General features: G+C 42.7%; 1 protein-coding gene across 1 annotated transcript in view; it reads right to left on the reverse strand.

Annotated features, from left to right (window-relative positions):
• LOC128894836 (serine/arginine repetitive matrix protein 2-like) overlaps nt 1-26,068 on the reverse strand; it is a 189,526-nt gene that overhangs the window by 26,197 nt on the left and 137,261 nt on the right. The gene's annotated exons all lie outside the window — the stretch shown is intronic.

Genomic DNA, 26,068 nt, shown 5'->3' on the forward strand with positions numbered 1-26,068 from the left:
AAGGCCTCCATTTTATCCCAATAAAACCGTATCATCACTTCTCATATAGATTTCTACGAAATGATCAATTGATGAATTTCTTATCACCCTTAAACCCTCCATTTTACCTCGATAAAACGTCATCATTATTTCTGTGTAGCTCGGAGAGAGCTAAGTCAGAGCTAAGCGAGAGTAAACCAAGAAACTCGTTCCAGGGAATCGATTTTTCCAAACGTCGAACGGCTCGACACCATTTGAATATTCAAATTTGTCCACCTGCGCTTCGACAGCTCCGCAACCGCGACAACCGACACGAGGAATGTAAATCACGAATTTATTCTCCCTAGGAGGACATCTCGCGAGTTAACGCGGACGTATCGAATATCGAGGCACCTCGAGGTGAGAATGAAATCACAGGGTTGTTAATTAGAGGGCTGGCGAACCTATCGCGCGCTTAATTGCCCCTATCCGTTGCACGCGAAATAAGACTCTTTATCCATCTGCGTTAATTATAAGTCGGAACGGAGACGCGGGAATGAGAGACGAAACAGGCTGGGTGCTGATGCTAACGAGGAACGTGGAACACGGTCTAATAAAAGTCGCAACACATCATAAAACCCTGGCAAAAACACACGGAACAATTCGAGCGTTCCGTGAGGAATAATAAATCCGTCTTGACGCGTATCCGCCACGGAGACTGCTCGAATCACCCACGCTCCCGGAGGTGAAACAGCAGGAAGCCAAGTGCAACGGAATAGATGTCAAAACGGGACACGTACGAGGTGGACGTCGACACCCACACCCGCCTCTACGACACGAGTTTCGAATCGTTTCGACTCAAACCGTTTTAGACGAAACGGGTTTGACAGCGTTCGGTCAGGTCTGGACAAATGGGACGACGTGATAGGCGAACTCAGGAAGGGAAATTATGAATCTAGAGCCACTTTTCAGAAAATATTATCGCCATTTGAAGCTCATCGAGTTAGATAGGGGAGCGAAAGAACAAATCCAGGTTGAGGAGGATACGGCATCAGTGAGTAGAATGTGGAAAGTAGCGAATGAGTTTGACTACGATGGCTGACTCTAATGCTTAATTCGATACTTCTCCATGGAAGGATTTTCTTTTCATAATAGAATATTTTACAAATAAACCTTTCAATTTTATCAAGCAAGATTAACCCTTCATTAAGGGGGTAGGTCTAGTTAGCGGCGTGAACAAATTTCAAAACAAAATATTTATTGTAAACAGTGTATCAAGCATCATTGCCTTTAGTAATTTAAGGACATCTCGAAAACTATTAATCGGATTAACTTGAAATTTGCAGAGAACATCTTCAAGATATCGTACTCTAAGAAAATGCAATGAAAATCGATTTTTTAAAAATCCTGACCACACCTAATCCCATTTAATTCTTCATTCTGCAGGGTGAAGTTGGCAGCGGATTCAAGGGGAAGAAAATCAGGTCGGTCCAGGTGGAACCCGTGGAGCGCGGCGGTTTCAGCACAACATTGTTCCGCGGCGCGAGATCAGTGTCAGCAGATTGGCCTCTTTTCAGAACCAAAGAAACGGCCAGAAGAGCGGAGCGTAAAGAACACGTAGAAAGTATTTGTCATGAGGCTGAGATCTCTCGTTGGCATGTTAAAAAGCGGGGAAACAAACTGCCGCGAGCTATCCGCAAGAAGTACTCTCATTTTCCATGGTCCGTTGAGCGGCGACAAGGTCTCGCGAGGATTCGAACGAAGATGCATGGCAACGATACACGCTGGCGAACACCGACGAAGAGGGAGCAACGTTTCGCGTCCAAGAAGGGGAATGCGATAACTCGTAAATAGCTAATTGCTACGAGCATCGCATTGAAAGCCTGCTCGACCGTGACCGGCGAGCTCGATTGGGTGGGAAGACTCAAGCGGAAGAGATCATTCGTCGAACGTCTTCTTTTTCCATCCACACCCGCACTTGACATTTCCTGGGAAATTTTATGGGAGAAAATGGAGTAAATATAGGATTAAGTCGGTGGTTTCCTGTTTTTTTCAACTGCATTTGCAACGGTTGATAGCAAAAAGGCAATTGAAATCCTTCGATGGTCACTTCTAGTTAGTGTATTTTTCTTCGTTTATTACGGAGGCTAATTAGAGATGAAATTTATTGTTTGAGGTGTCCGGAAGAGAGACATCAGGAATCATTGTGCAGCTTTTTATGTTGTTTTCGAAAATCGAACTTCAAAGAGATGCCGCACGGGTATCGGTGTGGTCAACGTTGGAACAATACAAACGTGTATCTCTATGTATAAATAAGCTCAATCGAATCCAAAAAAATTTAGAAAAGTATAGAATTATCTTTAGACTCATTTTCAGTGAATCAATTCATGGATAAATATTGTACATCATCGAGATGTAGTGAAAAACATGAAGCTCGATTTAAACTCTTGGGTGGAAAGATCTACGAAGTTGATAGGAGAGATCACTCGTTGGACGTTTCGTCTCGTTCATACCCACACTTAACTTTTCCTGTGAGTCCAGTTCCAGGAAGACACTTCCATGTTTTATTGCGCCACCATCTGTTCCGCTCGCGATTTTCTTTCGACTCGACGTGACACAAATGACGGAGATTATCAGTTTCGATGGAAACGTGGGGAAATGAGAAACGCTTCTGGTCGCCGGAGGATATTGTTTCGTTCCATTCGCGACACGTCTTTCCGCCGTTTCATTTAGTTACGTAGTGAATCTCCGTTCCTGGTTTCTCAGCCCCACTACACCGTCATTTAACTGCTCCAGATCGCCGTGGTTAATTATTGTTGCGTATTCCGTTCTTTAATTATGGGAATTGGATCGGTCTTTTATTAAAATGCGCTGCACAGTGTATTGGAAAGACTTTCATAATTACTATTCTTTGTAAGCTCGTAAAGTGTTTAATGACACTAAATCTTATTAAATTGATAACTCCAACGAATATTCATTTCTGACAAAACAAGGAAATATTTGTTTCACTCATATGGAAGTTCATTTCAATTTATTTAAAAGTAAATCCGTTTATTTTTTTTCTTCTTCTGTTACCTTCTCTAATATCCAATAAATAAGGCTTATTTCATTTACAGACGATCCGAATGATCATAAATAGAGCAACAGAGATATTATACGCATCGGGTATTAACTTTATCAATCCAATTCTATTCAATGTCTTATTTGGTTCTCAGCTTTAATTAAAAGTTATTCCTTTGAGATTAGATTTCAAGCAATTACAATTTTGCTTTCTCCATGTCTTTATATTTTTCGTATTGCACCATTACAGTTACGTTCAATAAAGACTTATTTCATATTCCCGCCAGTGAATTATGCTAAATGAAATTTAAGCCATCGATCAATCCTCAACAGAAGTTACAAAACAACCCAACGATGATCCACCAAAAATCCTAATCACGTTTTGCACCACAAGGTCAGCAGTATCTGCGCAAAACTCTGTTTCCAAAATCGACGTGACTGGGAAATAGACCTCGAGGACAATGCTAAAAATCGGTAAATACAATCGTGCGAATGCGATGGAATCCCATTTTCCGAAGTGCTCGCGCCTAGAACGACGGGACAGGTTCACGCGGGTCGAGGTTGCCGCGTATTTTACAATTTGAAAAAGCGACGTATCCAGGTAGAATGGCCGACCTCGCGTGCCACGCGTTCCAATTTTACTTTTCCCGCGATTCGAGCTCACCGCTCGCCGCCGTCTCGTCACCTCGAACCACGTCCGACATCGACGACACACGTTCGAGCGAATGATAGCTCGCGCGAGAGTACGGTCGTGGATTGCCGACGATCTGGCCACGTAATCTCTCGTGGCAAGTGGCTCGGAGTATTTGCCGAGCGAAGGTGTACAGCTGCGATGACAGATTTCGAGATCGATCGCTATATGATCGCTGGCACTCTTCTTGCGTGGATTCTTTCAGAGTGACGTAGAAGAAATTCTTAAGTGGTTCTTTCTGATATGATAGGTATTTCTCATAAATACGTCCTGGGAACGTCCACTTCGGTATAAATATAAATATAAATATAAATTCCTCGAAAGATACGAAAAACGAGAATAGATTCTTCGTAATGCAGGAGATACAGATTCTTACAGAAATAGATTCTTTATATATATGTATATTTTATGCGCCACGAGGTGTATTCTATAGCGTGTTACCATGATTAACATATCTGTCCCGCAGCATGAAATTTTCATATCCGATGATTTAATTTGTGAAACAAATGCAGTTATTATAATACCATCGTTTTAATTGTTATTTCATCCGTGGGATTTGTTATATTTACGAGACACGTTCCGAACAAGTAGATTTCCGAACCCCGTTACGGCGAGGTTATTGTTAATGTCAGGTGAATAAAATCTACTCTGAATAGATTAATTAAGGAACATGAACACAATGTAAACTGAAATTTCATAAAGTTAAATCAAAATATTTTTGGTTAAAATAAATAGAACAATTACGAGAAGTTTATACGAACGTTCTGTTTAAGTAGAGCGTGTCTGTCTAGCGCGGGGTTATTCTACTGAAAAATTTTCGTCAGACGGTGATACCTGTCCTTCTATGTTTCAACTTCCACTTGTATGAAATACAACATTTAGTTTCGATATGCTAATAAATCGAGCACAAAGATTCTCCAGGAATCCTCTAGATTTCTTCAAAGAAACAATGAGAGCAACTTTCCAGTCTTGGCTTACGCGAAAAGCTTCGAATCGTCGGTCGAGCAACGCGGAGGACCGTGTGAACGCATGGCTGTTTCGAGGCACATAATGAGAGGGAACGACGGTAGCTCGATAACGCGGAAATAATTCTCGAGATAAAAGGGGCATGTTCCGCTGTCTCCGCGAGAAATTGTAGCGTCTCCGAGTCGCGGTGACAGGCATGAAATTCGCAACGAAGCCACCTCGCGACGGAGGATCGTGAGGCGCGCGCGAGCTCGTTCCAGAAATTAATGCCGAACCGGATGACGAAGACTAATTGTAAATGGTTCTGCCAATCGTGGGAATCCGGGCTGATTAAATCGCAGCCGTCCAGCTGCCGTCGCGTCGTAAATGATGAACTGGTGCTCCGGCGAACGGTTCCCCCCATTAACGATTTTCTTGGAACGAGAGGCGCTCGGAGCAAATTAGGAAATGTCGATTCGTCGGAACGCTCGCGGCATTTGAAAAGTATCGCGAACACGTTCATTTCTTTATGTTTCCGTATGAACGCGGTGCATTGATTTGATGTGAACTGCGCTTCAGATGTAAATCATATTCGTCACTTTTGAATCAGATATTTATAATAGCGCGTGATGTTATTGCTAGTGAATCGGTTTCTTTATGCAGCCTAAGAAATATGGACGGAAAAATACATCTGGAAAAATACAAGATCACACCAGTCCTTTTCTAATAGAGAAATAAACCTATTCGTGTCTATCCAAGCGTGATATTTCTCTGCTCAAATCGCACTTTACTATTGATAAAAGACCTCGACCTGTAATGATCAAACTATATTTACCAAATTAACACCAAATATAAAATACAAGATAAAGCGTACCAATTTTTACAACACATTACCGCTTTGTAATTCAACCCGCGGTAAACGTCTCTATAAACGAAGTAGGCCACTCGTATCGAGTCCTCTCGCGATTCAGAAGTAACAAAAACGGCCCAGACACTCGTAACAGAATTACGCAAGTGGGAAAGAATTCCGAAGAAATGATTAACGGCCACCGTCTCGAACGCGCGGCACTGGGACGCGCGAACCGTGTCAGTGAACGATTTCGTTCGCGCGGACAATCCCCCAAGGTCCTCATTAACATGTAAAAGGAACGCTCGTGGAAAATGGCGTGCGTTTACGAGAAACACCAGGCGGCGCGGCTGTTCGTTCGACGCGACGATTACAATCGCGAACAGGTGGGAAGTTGGGCGACGGGGGGAGATTGCCGGTTAACCATCGCAGTTGTAGAAGTAATGAAGCAAAATAAAAAGAAAAAGGGGGAAAAAAAAGGAAAAAGTTGAACGGTGGGAACTAAATAGTCATTTCGAGGCGTCGGGAGACAAAGGATAACGGAGAAGGCGATTTTTCAGACGGCTAATGGAGGCGGTGGAGCAGCTACGAGGAAGCCGAAGCGAGGCAGCGACGGACGAGAAAAAGGATCCGATGCAGTTAACGGTCGCAATACGAAAGGGCATACTGTTAAACGCCTTAAAAGTCTCGGCTCCCGGTGCTAAAGATCTGTGTTCTGCTTCGTAAATACGAACCGATGCGGCGGGGACACCTGAAAAGCAACGTGGAAAATCCTGCCGCGACAATGGCTTCCGTGTAAACGGCGCAGAAACTCGAATCGGAGGCGAAACAATCTGAGAGCGGCTTGTTATCGAAACAAGCGGGTTATTTTGCGCCGTTGGAAGCTAGTTTTAACGTCGTTTTCGAAGTTTAAAGTAGCAACTGTTGTGCTGCAAGTAGCTCGAGGTATGCCATATGTTTCCTAATTGCGCGGTCATTTTGTAAAGTACACATTTCAGCTGATATTCCAAGATAGTTATCAGTCGAATTAAACAAATTTGATTTATAATATTATGCTATTATAAAATTTTGTTATGACAAGAAGATAAATAAATAGGCTATTAATGATCATTCTACTGCAATTTTCGAGGGCAACTATTGTAACAGAGTATCAATTTCATTGATAAGTTAGTTTCTTCCTCCTCCCTCTAATTACAAAAATACTTCGGTAGTATTGGTAAGCTCGTAAAGGTTACATAATTACATAATATGTTTTATGGACAAAGAAATTTCATGAGACATTTTATGATCCTTTTTTAAGCAACGTTGCAAACATTTGCAGAAGCTCTTCACTGACAGGATCGACAAAAAGCGATGAAATTACCAAACAAAAGTCATCGATCGGATCTGTAGCGGGCAAACACAACGATAATCAACCGTCTTAAGCACAAAAAATGACCTGGGCTCGCGTCGTTACGTCCATTAGGCCTAACAGGATGCCGGCGATGTTAAATCATCGGGGAACGATTCAGGGGAATCGTAAAAGCCACTGGAGCTACCGGGCTAATTGCACGTTCGAGCGCGAGGAATAATAAATAAAATTCATCCGGCGACCGTTATCGCGTGAGATCGACCGTTAATGGTTATTGTGTACTTATAACGCGATAAACGAAAAGGAAGTCAAGAAAATGAAAGAAATTGGCAACGTTGGATTTAAATAGTTAAAATTCGTAATTAAAAAGGATTATGTAAATTAATTTCTCTCTTTGCATAGATTTAAAAAAAACATTAAACACTAAATAGAGATTATCATACGTATGTACACAAGCTTTGCTAAATTATAAGCAATCTCCAAAACGGGTTAAATAAAACAGTGCATAATTAGAGATTAGAAGGGAGTATTGAATATAAATAATCATCACCAAGACTGTTTTAAACTCACGTGTCTAAGCCAACAATTTTCGCTACAATTCGATTCGATATTCTTGTACTTGAAAATAAAAAATCAAGTACGAGTAGGATAATTGTCCATCGATCGACAGACATACCTCTCATATGTCGACAGCAATTGGGAAAGAACCATATTACGAGATCGTCACCATCTTGTCGGCGACTAGTCTTCGATTAATCTCGTCTCGTCCGAGAACTCAATTTCGCTGGAGCAATTGCCACGCCGTAAATGATTCCCGGCTGACATTCCACGGTAATGACAAAAGAGGAGACCGCGAGTGATGGCTGGCGGGCAGACTGATTTCTCGGAAGCCGTCGCGGAGGCGCCCAAACAAAGGGGCTGGTTGTCTTCCGCCTACGTAGCAGGCTGCAGCACGCACGCGGTGTGCCTGTTCAAGGTAAAATACCTTTGAATTCGTGACGGGAGTACCGATAACTATCTGATCGAGTGTACTTTGTACAGGAATATTTTTAGTTTAAATAAATAGAAGAATTACAAGAATTTTATACGAACGTTCTGTTCAAGTAGAGCGTGTCTGTGTAGGGCGGGCTTATTCTACTTACTCGCTTAGACTACCAAATTGTATTAACAAAATTTCGAAATTGCCAAACATACAGCAGGCTGATTGAATACAAAATATCAACACTAGAACTACCAAGCGAGTCTAACATTTTAATGGTTATTAATAAAGCGAGATTAAAACGAATTATATTGATAAATTGATATGTCCTTTACTGGGGAATTTTAAAAATGCATTTTTAACAAGTGTACATCGTCCTCGATAGTTCTAGTCTTAATAAGACCCCTGAGTTAGTGGCCTGAATAAAGCTCATTCAATGATGAAGGATGAGCCTAGGCTGTTAGCCTAGTCAACAACTGCCACGTGATCATTCCTGAAAGATCTAAGCACCCAGTCCTAATACGGAACCCCTATTTTAGATCTCACAGCACAACAAAATTATTCAAGAATATCAAACCTCGTTCTCCCCTCCAGACGTTCAAAACCCACGACCCATTGCTGTCTAATTAATATGCAATTATTCACCTCTGAAACCCGAGACATCCTTCATCTTTTGACACGCGTTCGACAGGGTTAACGTCGGCGCGTCGATATATTTCCCAGAGGCCCCGTACCTCTGTCGAAGATTGCGCGGAGAGGTGACCCGAAGTCGAGGACGAAAATCGCGTGAAATTCTCTAATTACAGAGGAACGTAATTAATCATCGTCTACGCGGACGCGCGTTCACCGACGGCGATTCCGCTTTCGCTGCGATGGGTTTCGACGGCAGGCTTTTTCCGGCACGATCTATCCCGCGCTGAATCGATTACCTCTCTTGGAATCGTGGATCGCCGGCCCCTGGAGCTCCCATAAATTAAGCGGGAAGTCATAGGACGCTCCGGGCCGTAAATCGCGAGACGTCTCTATCGCCCGCTCCGCGTCCGGCTGCGGATGCACGCCAGGGACGGATAGAGAAGCCATCCTAGGCTGACATTCTCCCAAAATTCCTTTTATTTTTACTGTGGCAAATAGACAGTCAGTCCCATAAGTATTCGTACCCTCTATGTCCATTGAATTTGTCTACTGGCATTTGTCTAAATTAAACGATAGGTTTGATGCTTTCAAATAAATGTTTCATTATATATATATATATACGATACCCTCTATGCCTCTATGCCCTATACCCTTACATACATATATATAAAATTTGTTCAATAGACATAGGGAGTACGAATACTTGTAAGACTGGCTGTAAATATGCTAATTGACGAATTCATTACACATATTTTCGTATGGAAAATTTGAAAATTCTAGATGCTCAAGTTTATGTCATGGTTCCTAACAGCAATATATCATTTTTCAGGACCGTATAACCTAGAAAAGTTGACAGTTTAAGCTCTAGAACCCACCAAAAGTAATAGTCAACACTGATCAGCAGATCTAAATCAAATTTAAAAAAAAAAACGTGAATTTCCAAAATTCCCTCCTCCCCTATCTCCGAGTAACAATGGATTAAAAACAACCGCTAGCCTATAAGATTAATTAACGTCGTGGCACATTAGACAGGTGTTTATATTACTTCGTTGAAACCTTTGCGCACATGTTCGGAGTATCCGTAGCCCAAGGTGTCTACATCTAACTACGGCGCTGAAGCGCGGCATCATCTCCTGCCTTCATCCGTCTGGAGAGAGCCTGATAGCGTGGCCAAAGCCTTCCACGAGGTTTTATTTCGCGCATGGACATCGCGAACGCCGTCCGGAGGCGATTTTTCGCGCAAGCCTTGATTTAGCTGCGGAGATGCACGCCCACGCGCTTGCCGCCAGCACGGTAGACAGATGTTCGTGTATCGAAACGAAACGCGTCCACGGGAATAGCGGTTGCAATCTTCGCGTGATGTATGCGGTGTCCGAAAGATACGCGGCCATATTTACAAAGGGTATTAACCCCCGTTAAGTGAACGATCACTCGCGAAGAGCGTATACCCGCGATGAGATTGGTAATAATGTACGTAGGGCTCATAAATTCACATTCAGTCTACGACTACTGTATTTATTTGCTCATTTGGATTAAGTGTGCGCTAATTGCGTCGGTAATTGAGGGGATGATAGAGGAGCAAATTAAAATTAGTAGTTGCGAAGGTAGTTCGAGAAGTGGATGATGTGTTGGTACAGTGGGCAACTCAATTCTTAGATACTGGTGGGGTTTGAAAGAAACGTTGGGGCCTTATGTAATATGCTGTTGTAGTATTCATCACTTCCCTGTAATTGCGTTCGTGAATGTCAAAAACAAAATCAAGTCCAGGAGTAACAGTTCTTCGAAACCAAATGCTCGATTAATTCTGTTGCCACTAGACGTTTTACTACTGAAAAATCTATTTCCGCTAATTATCAAGATATATAAATAAACCTAACGGTTACTTGCTGGCGATCGTTGTAAAAAGTTTGCAGATCAGACCTGAAATTCAGCTGAAAATTCCGTGGGGCGTTGCGAACGTTTTCCACGGTTCGACACACACAAGGCAGAACTTACGTTCGAGTACCTTTATCAAAATTTCTTGCGTAATGTCTCGGTAACTGGTTAATAAAATGCTTCGGAGCACGAGATCCTTTTTTCACCTACCCTTCGAGGTGCCATACTCATGTAGACACGTATTTCTTGGCCACTCTAATTGGTATCAATTTATTTCATTATTTCGTGCACAGTCCGTTTCTCTTTACGACCGTAGCCCTCATTTCGCGACGATAAGTCCTTCAATTAAGCAATGATTACTTCTTATTCCCTCAGTTTTAGTTTCTCCATTACTACATTCCGCAACACACTCCAATCAAACAAAAAGTACAGGACTCGATACTAAAAGCGTTTGTTTTTTAAAATGTAAAAGTGCATAGACTATTAGAACATTATTTTGTTAGCTGTAATTATTAGTAATATAAATAAATATCCTTTCCTTCAGGCGTCATCGATTTCATGTTTCCTTACTCAATAAAGTTGGGCAACTGTGTGGCTATTCTCGTAATTGAAATCCCTAAACGATTTATTTTCCCAACGCGTGAGTAAATAAATAATAATACAAAGTTTGGAGTTGTCCTAGCGGAAATGCCGAGCGCAAAGGGTTAATTCAACTTTAACAATCATTTCTCCAATTACCCGAAGGAGCACGCGAGAATCGAGAGGACGATCGAGCCTCAAACGATGCTCGATCTTATCGTGCTCGATATCTTGTCGGTTCGCGTCGCGAGCTGTCGCGAGGCATCGATCGTCGCATCTCGAATGTCGAGCTAATATTGACAGCTCGAGTGACACGGGTTCACCGACACACGGCGGGGAACGATATCTCGATGGCAACTGGAGGGAATGTAAATGCCATCGGCCATTTTATCGATAGCCTGGCGCACTTGCCACTTACTCGATAGAATGCTTTCCGTGGACTGCGAGGAATTCAGAGCACGAGCGTTCCCGTCTGTCAGCGATAAACGCGGCGATCTTTGCACTTTTCCCGGAACGTCTGACGCGATATTTATCTAGTCGATAACTTGCACCGTTCGAATTTCACGGGCATGCTCGGGACATATTCGTTGCTCGACCTTGTCCGATTCAAGTAAAGAATAAAGCCTTCTTCCTGAGAAATCTGACCGTGGATTCAGCAAAAATATATAAAATATCTAATCGTTATTGCCACATATTTAAAAACGTCCCCTGATGACCATAAGAACGCGTGTCACCTACTCCTCGAAGGATAATCGGAGGCAGCACGCGCGATTTCATCTTTTGAAGCATGCCTGATGCGTCCAAGCACGTTCGGGTTGGCTCCGGTGTGAAAGGTAATGAGGCGGCACGGCGATCTCGCCAGAAAACGAGCGACGGCTCATTACGCCTCGGCTCCAGCCTCGCACCTGGAACGGATGCGTGTGGCCGCGTCGTCGCACGCATTGTTTGCGATGCTAACGACGCGTCGTATCTGATTTGATTCGCTTCGAAGGGAAATCTCCGCTCTCGTCTTCGTCGCCGATTCCCCTGAAAAGATAGCGGCCAACTACCGTTGGTTCGTCGCGCTTGCGACGCTAACGACGCGTTCCATCTGATACCCCACGAATGATTTTCCACTAATGATTTTCCACGAGTGGACGATCCACGGGATAAACAACGAATATACTCTGACACGTGATTCGGAGACATGTGACAAAAATTCGGGTAAACGGGTGCACAATTTCGTTTTGCTTCCGAGTCGTGGGCCTTTTTGTAGTTTTAGAAAAGTCACGGACAGGATCAGTGACATCACAAGTTAATTAGTGAATGTGATAGAGACTGAAGCTATCATTGACTTTACTAAACTGTTTTTGCTTTTACCTTGTGGGAGGTTAATAAGTCCATGCTATGTAAATTTGTCGCAAGTTGCAAGCTGGAAGCTTCAGTGGCAATTCTTTAAAATTCTAGCGATTTGGAATTTGTCTAACACATCAAGATTTTGAGAAATTATTGCACCGCTACACTTGGCTGCAAAGGGTGAAAATGAATTCAGAAACTTGAACTTCATTCCACGAGTCTTTCGCTAAGGTAAAAGCTGTTTGGAGCCCGTTTCGTTGCGGAGGATTTATTTCCTAGGAAGAACGTTCGATTTAATTGGCCGCTCTATTAAATTGTCAGAACGTTTCACTTCATAAGGAGGCTGAAGTGTTCTGACTGAAAGCTAGAGAATGTCGGGTGTTGTTCTATGGAGAGCATTTATATTATTCAACCTTCAAATGGTATTGCGAGATCTTTTTTGTTAGGAACGTGTACTTGAGTGTTTACTGTAAGTGTCAATTAGAAAATTTATAGCATCAATCATGCTCTATCTCTTCAGAGATGAAAAAGAAAACCATTTTGCTCCCTTAATAAATCAATATCAATTTTTCTTCTTGTCAACACTAATGTTAGATGTTAACTATACTACTAAAAATAAAATTATCAATACAATCAGCCTAAACCCTACTTGAAAAATCGTCACTAAAAATTGTAGCAAAACTATTGCTAATGACCTACTAACTTCATAAAGAACGTCGACATACATGATTCAAATTCGTACCGTACATAAAACACACTCCTCTATGAATATAAACCTCAAACCTTTCCAAAGAAACCATGACACACTTCCTTTGTCAAAAAACCGCACAACCCGCCACTGTCCTTCGTAAGAAAACGACAATGGTTTCCTAGCGAATTGGGTGAACATCTAACAGCGATTTGAAGAATTATCGAATCGAATTAATGAAAAATTACCGTTTCGGTATTACAGAGACATAATCGATCAATAAATCTGCGATGTTTCCGTGACACCAGTGCGATTAGTTTGCGGAGAGCGAACAACGTTGATTTATCGGCGCAGGAGCCGATGCTCGCGGCAGTGTCGTAAAGTTGAATCGTTCGCGAGAGAACAACGGTCCATTATGTCCGACACAGCGGTCCGTGTCGCAAGAAGAAGACCGGAAAAGCAGGCTGCCGCGTCCTAGGACGCTCCCAAGAGAGATACCGTGGCTCCATCCGGCCGATTCTAATTGTTATTAATTGGACCGATCTGACCGCGTCGGTGACTCCGATTGAGCGAAAACCAGATCGGGTGGTTGGATACGTATCGAAGCCTGGGCAAGGTGGGCGCAATTAGAGGCTCGGGACATGGTAATTGAGCGCCGATAATGCTGGCTCGAGCCACGGAGAGGTAGCCGTTCGTCGATACCGAGCGTCGCTCGGACGACGAGAAATTCACCTCACCTAGACGCGATTCAGCGCTGATTGAGAGATACGCGAGTGAATATACTTTAATTCGAAAGGGCACGGTCGTTCTGTACGAATTTTTGCGTGTCCCCCCGGGGCAAGTGGAACGTGAGAAAAGAAGACTTTCTGGGAAGGATAGTTAGGGCTCCGTGATCTGGATGATCAAGGAAACACCGGAGGCTTCCAGGATTCGATAATGCCTTCTTCTAAGTCGTTAAAGCGTCTTGTGTGGCGTATCGATGCCTGCTATCTTCTTACTTTCGCGCGAGTGAAGCGTTTGATGTTTAGAAACAGCTTCTAACCTGTACCTCGACTATTTTCTTTTATCCATTGCACGCCATATGTGTCTTATTTGTGGCGATGCAGAGTGAATTTACGAAATGGAGTAACAGAATTTGAATTCTAAGCATTCGTGAATTTTTTGAAGACTCTAGTGCGGATTAAAAATATTCCTGGAGTGCAAAGGATTAATATTTATTTTAGATGTGCAATAATATAAGTACAATTGACGTATAGACGACATAAAAGGAAGCAATCTAATAATATCAAATAATATCAAATAACTTGAAAAATAAAAATAAACAAATAAAATATAACTTCCTCTCTAAATTTAAAAATCTTCTACTACACCAATAGTCTAAGAAACCTGAAGAACGCACCCATGTAGGTGAGTCTTGTTTCGCCTGACAGTCAACGGTGGAAGAGTTTTAAAATAGCAGTACGGTTTGAATTAGTTGACAATAAAATGAGTACACGGTGTACCGTAAAATGTGGACGTAACTCGAGATTGAGATCAGCGCGACTGGAATAATAGAATTAACTCACATAAACATTTGTCCGATCTGACATTATATCCCCGCAGAGTAACTCTTGGTGTATCAAGAAATCTTATTTCAAGTCGAGCGAGCACAACTGATTCCGCTCGGCTATCTGCAATTCATGCATCATATATCTTGTATGCTATCTTGTTCGTTGTTTGCAAACAATTTCATGATACACGTTTCGATGGATTCTCTCAACCCCTCGTGGCATTGGAGCGTTAACACGTTCAATTACTGCAAATGTATTTGAAATTTATTCTGGTATAGTTTTGAAAATACCAGATGTTTCGTTACGTATTTATTTCATATGTTTAATTTGTGAAACTGAATACATGAAAGTAATTTTTAATTTGCTACGTGATACTATGTAATCATTTGTTTTTCAATTTTCGTTTCATTTTAAATGTAAAACAAGTGGTGATGTAACCACCACGATCAGTACTAGATAAATTAATTGGATGATTCCTGAATATTATTCCTGAACACTCTTCAAGCATAAATTAAATCATAAAATTGGAACGTAATCTACGATAACTAATCTCGATACGTTTGCTATTCCTCTACGAATTCCTTCGTGTAGACGCCTCGTTTGAAAAAAGAAGTTCCAGGATGAAGAGACCTTCGGATTCGTGGAGTCCGTAATTGTTTATTGGCGGCATATTTGTTCGCAATTTACATGCCAGAGTTGCGCTTCGCTTCCAGAAAGGAGAACCCCGCGGTTTCACGTACCGCGAAGAGGAACAAAGATAGAACGGGAAAAAGAGAGAAGTTTTGATACGATGTTGCAATTTGAACGAAGCGATACAACACTGGCATTTCGCCTTCCCCGTCGTATTTCAGCCTCCCGCGCGTAGCCCACGCGAGATCCGATGAAATGGAAACGTCCAATAAACCCTTTTTAATTGCTGCGCGGGCAGCGAATCCGAACAGGAGATAAAAAGACAGAGGTAACGATAACCGCATTTGAATTGCTCGTTCAACGTACTGCAACACGTAAATACGCGAGCACCGTTGCCGGCGGCAAGAAGCGGAAATAAATATCGCTGTCCCGTCGTAACGTGTAAACGTTAAATTAACCGGTTAAATATCCGTTTGATCCAGCGATTAAATAACCCACTATGTACACGGACGGTGTAACTCAGTGGGCTTAAACTTTTCAAGCTCGGGGCACTGGTCGAAAGAATACTCTCAGTCTCTTTGAGCTTCGGAAGACAATTAGAGGAAGTGGTTTATTAAACATTCTCGAAGGCGTCTTTTTAAAAGAGAAGATTTATACATAAAAAAATGAAAGATGCTTGTAGACATTTATAGAATTTATATTCAACCTTTCCTATTCGCAAATTTTCTCCAATAATATTTCCCTTGCATCTGTTGTTTCGCGCAAGACCAGCGTCGACTAAATAAACAAAGCTGAAGGAATGGCTACGTTAATCATGACTAACGTAGATGAAAGATTCCCTCGGACCAGAGGTACCAACGAGAGAATCGACGTGGTCCGTTATTGAACGCGAGCGAGAATGGATTCACGATTCGACCGCGAACCATCGATGAATCTCGATCATCGTTTCGATAAATAAAGCGTCCTTGCGACGCCGCGATCACGAAGCAAGACAAATAGAGCACGATGGGGGACCGAAGAGTCGCGGCGGACGATAGACACGCTCGGTTCGCCGTTCTTTCTGCTTCTTGCGGCCGTATCGAACGGATAAGTTCCCAGGCTTCACTCGCTCGGTTACTTCTTCGGCCTACGTAAGCCGATTCCCCTGAAACTAGCCGACCTATACCTAGCTACGAACCGTATCGAGTGTGCACGTCCGTCCGATGGATGGGTTAATTAAAACGAGCACACGCGGAAAGCCAAGAGACTTGAAACGTCACTCCGGCTCACGTGTTTTTCGACGTGGATTGTCGTCGATGGCAACATAGAATTCGAGCGAGTCACGAGCACACGCCACGCGAGCAATTTCGCTTGTCCGGCAACGGTGATGGACACCGTCCACAAGAAAAAGCCGTTTTCGACGTCGCCGTGTAAGAAGAGACGATCAACATCTTACTTTTCCCTGGATACGCTCGAGAAATAGGCAACTCTTTGTCTACGGCCGCGTCTAGTCGTTTCCACGAACCAGCGGTACGAGGCTCTTTTTGATAAACAGAATTCAACGTGTCGTGTGTAACGCTACGTTTACGTTAGATCGTGTCTGTTCCTTTTCGACGTACCATCTGGTGCACAGGAAGCAAAACATCGAGTATCTGTTCGATGACTGCTTTCGTTGGCGAACACCCTGAAGCATCGCTTCGATTTTGCAGTTTCTTCTAAGCTGGTGTCGCCATCGCGATACTGACGTGCAATTTCGAACTGTGGTCACTAGACAAACTCTCGAATTTCTTCACCGAGTAATTGGTGTGGACGTCTGATTAACTCTGGAGCGCCACGATGAGCTCCAAATGGCGCCATTTTGTATAAACATAGCGATCCTCGAGGTCTTACTTTCTTGAGAAAAAAATGTTTACAGCACGAAAGTTTAAACGAACAACAGTTTCAAACACGTTGTAATTTCTGTTAATACTTGTATTTACTTTTGTTGTTTTTTTTAACACCAATGCCGCGCACTTGTACACTCATTCACTTCGTTCTCACATTCTGGAATTTGCTTAGCTTCTCGACGAGGAAGAAATAGTTTACAGTTACCCGGTACGCATTACGCATTTAATTTGAAACAATGAATGAATTAATTCTAATTTGAACGGAATTTTATCTCAGACGTCCATCAGCAATTGAAATATATAAATAGTTTTCACGATCCACGGATGTGGGTGATTACTAACACGAATCTCCTGGGAGTAATTAATACAAAACTTCGTTAAGTCAGTCCGTACTACTCTGTATCAATTTTATAACATTCCTTTCAATCCATGATGTGTTTCGTTCATCATTTCTAACGTTAGAAGGAACTTCTTAGACAATGAATTCATACGAGGCATTAAATATTCCACGGACGAGTGTGCCTCCTATTTTCACAGAAAATGGCAATCACCAAAAAATAATAATGCAAACACAAATAACGATAGAATCAGCTGGTATTAGCTATTAAAAACCGTAGCATTAGGGTGAACTAATCCCGACGCGTCAACGCGTGTCGTCGACGACGAGAAAACTAACCATCAATTCGTCCATCACTGTTGGGAAGCTCGTCGACCGATAAACTATCTACTTATCGTACAATATGTACGCAAATATCCTGATAAAGTGTACGCCAGAAGAGGGCGTCTTTTTATCTGGCAGGTGAAAATGGACGTTGAGAGATAATACGCGCAGCCCTGTTACACGGCTGTCGTCGTATCTATCAGGATCATTTCTCCATGCCCAGCCCCGTTTCGACATTCTTCGACCGCGATATGCTTTCGCAGATAATGAAAGAGGAAGCAACGGGCCACTCGATACCCGTCAATTGCGCTTCAATGAACCGAAACCCGCTTCCTAGGTGCACCTTACGCTGCACTCTTTTCCGCGATCGCCTAACCCAGTGGTTCGTAACTTCTTGGGCCCACGGCGTAGTTTGAACAATATTCTTGTAAATTCAGACTCGTGACGTCGTTTCTAGTGGAAGGGTACGAAGATATAAAATTCAATAGCAATAGGGAGAGGGTGCGCTAAAATAGTCCTGCTGGAAGAGTTCTCTGATAAATTTAGGATGCAAAGCAAAGGTAAAAATTTAAGGAAAAAAAAAAAACAAAGAACATCATCTTTTCGAAATGGAAAAGAAAAAAATTTATTCTTAGGCTGTCTAACGTACTCCATTAAAAACCACGTTTTGGAGCGAATGTTTTTCTTCGTTAATTTATGATAATAGTTCCGTTATGAAACATTTGTGTCGCGATGGCACGTCACGAAACTCCGAATGACTACGTATCTTTGACCTAACCGTATCAGTTGAATTTCGTTTCTTTCGGAGCAAACGCCAACCCTGAGGATTACGCAAACCAACGACCGCGGTTTTCGAAACCGCGGCGCAGAAATGGAGTGTAAAATTTTAGATTGCCACTGCGCAGCGATCGGACGTTGAAGTAACTCGGTATTATCGATTAGCTCTGACGATGGGTCAATAACCTAACAGGGAAATCGCTTTTGGCGACGACAGCATATTCCAAATATGTATTTCGTATGTTTACTTCCTGAATTACGTTCAGTGTGTTCCATAACTCGCGATACGTTAGAAAAGAGGTCGATACTTGGCTTTAAAACAAATGGAAAAAATGGAGTAAGTATCTGTAGTTTATCAACTTATGATTAGATTTGAAAGAATTTCAATTAAATGAATTTGTGTACATCGTAGCGAGATTTATCCTTTGTAAAAGTAAATATCAAAAGCTTGAAGATAACTAATACGAGTAAACCACGTGTGAGTTGAAGGTTACATTCCGAACATTGTTTTTGGATTGTCACTAGTACAACTGTTATTTACCGAGTCACATTGGAAACGTAGTTTATGATGAAAATAACATAAATCTTGTACAGCTAAACGAAAACAACGCACAAGACGAATAACGAAAAGATCAAAACAGAGTGTCCAGTTTAAGTGTCTTGGATCAGTTAACTCCAAATCAATATATTTCTTTTCCGTTTTAGCAAACATGGGCATAATATATGAATAATAATAATAAAATCTCAAAGGCCAAGTAACATGTGTTATCTCTATAATCACGATAAAATAGCGACGGTAATAAATGGATCATCGATGATCCATGTCCAGCGATGTTAATGCGTGTCTAGATCAAACTGTTATCGGATCAAAATAATCAGTAACTTCTAACTCGTTACACAAAAATTACAATTCACGTTGAACTGATAAAAATTCACCTCGCTCCAAAACCGTTTCTCGTTCATTTTCGTTACCAATCATTTGAATCTTTTGCCTATCTCCGTTTTTTCGTTGATGTCACGATTTACAGAACACCCAATATAATCGAGGAATACCCATCCTTTGTTTACAGCAGTACACGCATGGTAAGGTCAGATTCACTGTCCCGTGTCGGAAATACCGAGAACACACAAGGTTTTTCCCCGTCGAAGAAGCTTCACGAGTTCCGAACCCCGTGTGGGACAAATCGTTAATAGCCAACGTCCGGCAAACGCGCGTTTCTACGTAACGGTGCCGGAAATTAGAATCGGAGTAAAAAAAGGTCCCGACTCGTCCACGATTCGGAGCGTTATTCGAATCCTACCTTCGTATTCGAAATTTATTGCTGCCGAAGACCATCGTGCTGATGCTGCCCACGATGTTGTAAATGCTCAAATTCAACATCTGTCCATCAGCCGTTCCGCCGTTCCGATGCGGAGAAACGCCTCAGGTCATCGTATTCCTTCGACACCACTCGTGTTTTCGCCTCGCGTGTCCCGGCACCGTGTAACGAATCACACATTTGTCGAGGACCCTTGTCCTCTCACTGGTCGTTACTCACAGTTACGAAAAAAATTTAAAAAAAAAAAAAAAGGAACCAAAACTATTCCGCGATACTCGACACTTCTCACATGAATAGACGAAGCTGTGAACGCTCGACGAACAACGACCGTTGACAGCTGTCATCGACTTTCACGAAGACATCAGCGCGATACGTGCTCCGCGAACACTGTCAACGGAATGACTGCGGAGCGCGAGTCGCGGATCGACGGCGCTTGCGATAAGAGTGGGGGTGATCCAGCGAGTCGAGAGGGAGCCAGAAACTCGATATGTAGGTGCGACGAGGATGGAACCGACCGAACCTAACCGAATGCTCACGAAAGAGTACGAGGGGGCCGATCGGGGGACGTATGCGGCGACAGGTCAACGTGTCTCATTATCTTCCACTGTGATCTGAACCGGCAAACTGTACGCATGTAAATAGTGCGGCGAACGCTCAGGCTCGCACCCCTGAATCACATTAATGCTGTTGACAGGTCTACCCGGGACTACCGTGCTACGGCGGAAACAACACGAGATGTGTCTGCTCTCGAGAACCGGTTTAATTTGATGTCTAGAGAGCGTTTAATAAACTCAGAGATATGCGATTCGGTCTTTTCTGGATCGCTTTCCGTTTCGTGTCTCACGGTTTTGACTACACCGCGGATCTTGTCGGAGAGATACCTGAACAGCGGAGGAAAACTTCAACGAGACCGTGGAATTCAACGCACCGAACACAGTGTGCACGCTTTATACACCGGGTGTAGGCTAGCTCGAACCTCGTGTGTCGTAAATAGCACTGTGTCTCGCGTACAGGTGCTGTTTTGTAAATGTTTGAAACACGACATACGGAAACGTGTTGCCGCGTTATCGTCATCGCTGGGGAGACGTCGAATATTTCTGGAGCGGAGTATTCGAACCCAAACGTGATTGAAGTATTCAGCGAACATGTATCAAATACATTACGACAGTATTGTGTTTAATTGATACTGTTCTGATTAATGTATACAGAAAAATATTCATAATACCATACGACTGCCTTTCATAGATTCCGCCTATAAGGAATAATTTGGAGTAATTTAATGTATTTGTATCTTATTCCCTAAGTTTACACGAAGTCGAGAGAAGTTTAGAAGAAGAGGAATTGTAAGCTACGGTTTCTAATTCGTCTCTGATCTGTAACAACTGTTAAGAGTGGCTGCGAGAATGCCAGCTCCGATGACAGATCACTTTCGAGCTATTAAAGGAAGAAGACTGCGTGGAAAAGTTACAAACTCTGTTCCGCGAATAATGTCCTTCGCAGACAACTGCTTATCGCTGGTATAGTGAATATAATCGAGGTCGTACTGCGTTAACTGACAAAGAAATGAGCGAAGGCTCCAGAGCCACTGTTACGCCCGACACGTGTTGAAAATCTAATCGGAAGGCATCGTCACCTGAAGTGTTATGGCATTGAGAATACTGTGGGAATGGGATCGACAGAACTGGAAATGATTTTCCGGTTTTTTTCTTACTTGCGTTTTTTTTTCTGACAATACTCCATTTCATTCATTCGAGGCATGAAATGAATTGCTTTGTCGTTACATAACTATTGCATTTCATTAATAGTGTCGTTGGAATGAACGCATTAACTGGAACGATATCCATCACAGAGCCATTTAAGACATACTAATGCTAATGTTTATTTTTTAATTTGAGTAGGAATGCAGTTTGATGAATCCATGTGTGCAATTATTTCAGAATTTATATATATAATTTTTTAATTTATATCTCTTTATGTACTTAATTCTCGATATTAAAAATTAGTCAATCTTTCGTATAGTATTATGAACAATATTTTCTTGTCAATATTGATCACGATATTGACAGAGAAATTAATTTTATAAACATTAATACTAACTCTTCGAGTAATGAGTTTTGAGAGTTCTACAAAAACTCATATACCTAAGAAAATTTCCCAACGTGTAATAAAGAAACGATTAAACAGCAAAAGTATCGCCTTAACACAAAATTGAAAACATATTTGAATTGCAACAAGTCGCCAATGGCGTAAATATACATTCATTGTGCTCGAAGGGTTAAATATCTCGAAAACTATTAACCGTACACCCTGGGAACCATATACCATTGGTCTCAGTATTCCAAACGCCATTACCGCGCTGTAGCTCGTTAAATAGTGAGAGGTGCGCACAAGGAGGTCCTCGCATAAATCCTAGGAAAAAATGAAGAGTACGCGCGTTGCCACTGCAGAAGTCGAGCGGAATGGATGACGAAAGCACCGCGAACATAATAATTTTCCACGTATTTGACAAACGACCGCGAACACTACTTTGCGTCGTGCTTATCGGCCGGTGCCGCGGCAAGCTTGGCGAATTAATTTCTAAATGGTCGGTTGATTTCAGGATTATTGCACGGCTGCAAAGCTGTGATTCGTAGGTTACAACACTCGCAGTCGCGGCTCGTTTCCTAGGAGGACAACGCTCGTAAGTTACGACCGCGGTGGGCAAGCCGTAGCCGCGGATGCTGTAATTTATATGTTACAACTGCCGAAGTTACGAAGCGAGAGTTTATGGGTTAAAGCAGTGTTTCCCAGCAGATGTGAGACGCTGGCCGTGATGGGAGTCTCCGTGTGTCGTCGATAAAGTTCGCGATGTATAAATTTAGTAATTGTTCTTGCTCGAGTAACGCGTCTTACTCAAATCGTCGTATAGTTGAGTATCGTAAACCTTGTAGGGAACGAATTCATTTTAATTAACATCCTTGTTTTTGTAATACGAATGCCTGTGACATTTGGTTGTTAATATGAAATTCAAAATATGTTTGTATATGACTCCTACTATCTGTGTCCAATCCAGGTGAAATTTTATTCGGATCAACTTTATACTCAGACGAAGAGTATAGGCTACCTAATTTTCAGAAGTATAGGAATAGAATCTTCCAAAAGGTAATAAAATTTAAAAAAAAAATATCGATATAAATAAAAAGAAGTATAAATACTAATCTCCGATTAAAAACAGTGTGCTCCTCAAGTGCTAGCCCGTTCTAAGTACGTAATGGAGCAGAAATGGTTGGGAAGCACTGGCTTAAAGGACTCGCTGGCCGTTCAGCAAGGATGCTGTAAACGTTCACGGCTACGTGATTATCCTTTTCGCGTAATAAACATGGCCGAAGTATTCATTCGGTTCGCGATTAAATCTCCTCGGAAAGGGTCCGAACGCGCCGACGTCGTATTGATGCGCTCGCGTCGCGATTTACACGCGTGTTCCTATAATCTCTGATCGCCAACAATGCGTTTGCGCGATACAAGATTATGACCGCTGACAGGGAGGGAGGTTGAGTTAGGGGAGGATAGAAACGTAGCAGCTTCGACAACGTATACTCAACGGGTTGAACCGTGTTCCTGTGGGAGATTCACCTTTGCTAAGATGGGGGAAACGAAAAGATTTCCTTGCTTTTCCGAGCGCGGTCGTTAGTAAAATGAGCGCTGTTACGACGATGTTTTGACCAGCTTTCTCCAAATCGATCTTGGCATTCCTGCATAGATGCTTCCTGCTCGGTTTCCTTCAACGGAGATCGTTTTGCTCGGCCTGTTACGCGTTAAACGGCGAAACGTTCGTTCCCATAAATCGGGGAACGCTAGACGTTCTGTTAAAAATAGCCGCAGAATATTAGACGCCGGCGATAGTCTCAGCGAGAGAGGTCAAAAACTTTTCGTAGTAACGCTGCCAAGTCGCTGGGAAGACAACAAAATTCTAGTTTAAAATATACGTTGTTTTCTCGCAGCTTTCAAATGGATATTTCCAAGAGCCAGAGAATGTCGAAACGGTCTCTGAGAGTTAATTTTCATGAACAGATCGTTTGTTCTTCGAATGATTCGTTTACCTTTGGGAACAGGAAATAATCGCTAGTTATGGCCCATTGTGCAAAATGAGGACACCCAGAGTCAACAGACCTGGCCTTCTCTTAACAATGATTGCTCGTATTTTTTTCAGGAATTGCGTGTAACAGACCCTTGTGACTGTTGTATCTGATGAGGGATAATCTTCGGTCTTACGACGCTATTAGCGGTGTCCAAAGATCCTTGGACCCAATTTATTATATTCCCAGAAAATGGGATCCCTTCATTCTTTCTTCTTCATTTCTTGATATCTTGAAGTGATCCGAGTTGAACAATGTGTAGAACAACCTCTGTATATCAGCCTCTGTTATTCTTTCTATCTCAAATGTAACACTCTACTTCTGTACATCGTCATCAAATGACGCTATTCAACCCTCCTCGACGAGATCCCCCGAAGAATGTCGAACAATGACTGTACACGCGTTCCATCTGGTAGGCCGCGCGACTTGACGTCCTTTGGCCAGCCTTAAACCCGTTCCCTGGGAATCAAGCTTAGATACATCCTTTCTCCGCGAGGTTTCTATCGACATCGTCCTGGCGTACGCGTCCCGCAACGCGCGCAATCTTTTCTATATACGCGGCACGTCTACTCTTCCTCGGTACGTTAGCCACGTTTATTAGAGGCGAAGGGCGGTCAGGCGTGTTCAGCTACAACCGTACATTTTTAACAGTTTCCTCGATCTGAGAAGCTCCGGTCCTCCTTTTTCGCATTCCCGTGTAATAACAGGTCTGCTCGCCAGGGATCGGAGCCGGACCCTCTCGTCCCAACACAGAAAACCGGCACAGCCCGCGGCGATTGTCGTAGGTAAGTGAGTTTGACGCACAACGTGCCTGAATACTTGGCCAAGACCCTCTGTCGTCCCGTTCACCTTCCTTACACATAGTTTCACCTCCGTCCCTCACTTTTCAACGCCGATGGATTGAAAACCTTCGTTCCTCCTCGTCATCGCCCGTGATAGACTTCTTCCCACGGAAGGGTTTTCGGGCATAATCGATTCGACGAATCCTATAATTAGCTACTCATGGGGATATCATTAACAGACGGAAGGAGAGTTCCTGCTTTTGATATTTTAGGCCTTCCTTTATCTCATAGTAAAATAATCTGTGTTTTATTAAATATAGAAGAAGACTCGAAGAATTATATATTATATTACATGTACGTTTGATCGATGCGAGGGGTTAACCTTGCGAGGATTCAAGTATAATTCGATAGTCGTAAATAACTTCATCGACTCGACTAGAACAGTCCTTGGATCTACATCACCTAATACAGTGTCTGTTTCTAGAACATCTACATCATCGCCAAAACCTGTCGTCGCTACAGTAGTACCACTTCGTACAATATCACTTCAAGAACATACTACAAAAACACATCTCAACAATACAGACTATATGAATTTTTCACTCCTAAGGATATTAAGAGGACATAGTCGAAATGTAAATAAAAAGTTCAGGTTCCTGTTGAATTTTTCTTCTGATTTCTTACATCCAAATTCACCTTGTCTATTAAAGGGTTAAACTCCTAGCAACCAAGCAATTCCTCCTCGCCAGACCTGAATTCCTGGCGCCCTGCGGTCAGAGGCGCTACCGTCTTGGCACCCTGCAGTTTTTACGAGACCGCTATATTTGCTCCAACTTTGCTCCGACGAAGACCAGACCCGCCAGCCTCTCGCGTACGTAGGTATATAGGAGGGGAACGGCTGAGCGTTCCAGAGTTGATGGATCGAGGGAAATGCTGCGAGTCGAAGAAGTCGAAATGGAGGCCCGTCCACTTATCGCGAGCGGTCGCGTGTACTCGCCAGGATCGCGTCCAGAATCTCCCGATGACGAATGGAAATCACGGCCACGGAACGCATCGCGATAACCATCGCCAGATTCAACGAACGACGCAGGACGAAACGAGGAAGAAAAAAAGAAAAAGAAAAACGAGGCACGGAAACGAAACACAGCGGGCCAGTTTCACCTGATTTTTATGGTCGCTCTTGGGCAAAAGGTGCATACACGCAGCGATGAGTAATACAGGCGAGGCGCATGTACCAGCACCGTTACTTTTTATCGTGCGCTCTCTCGAACGATACGGGACCGAAACGATGAGATACGATTGCGAGCAGAGGACAAACGAATCCCCAGAGGTGGGTAGAAAATTAGTCGAAACATAAACGACGAGTAAAGAACAAATTTAAAGTATGCCAGCTCGGTTGCTTTTATAAATACGATTAGATCGTAATTT

This window comes from Hylaeus anthracinus, unplaced genomic scaffold, assembly GCF_026225885.1.
Source record: "Hylaeus anthracinus isolate JK02 unplaced genomic scaffold, UHH_iyHylAnth1.0_haploid 4, whole genome shotgun sequence".
Lineage (NCBI taxonomy): Eukaryota > Metazoa > Arthropoda > Insecta > Hymenoptera > Colletidae > Hylaeus > Hylaeus anthracinus.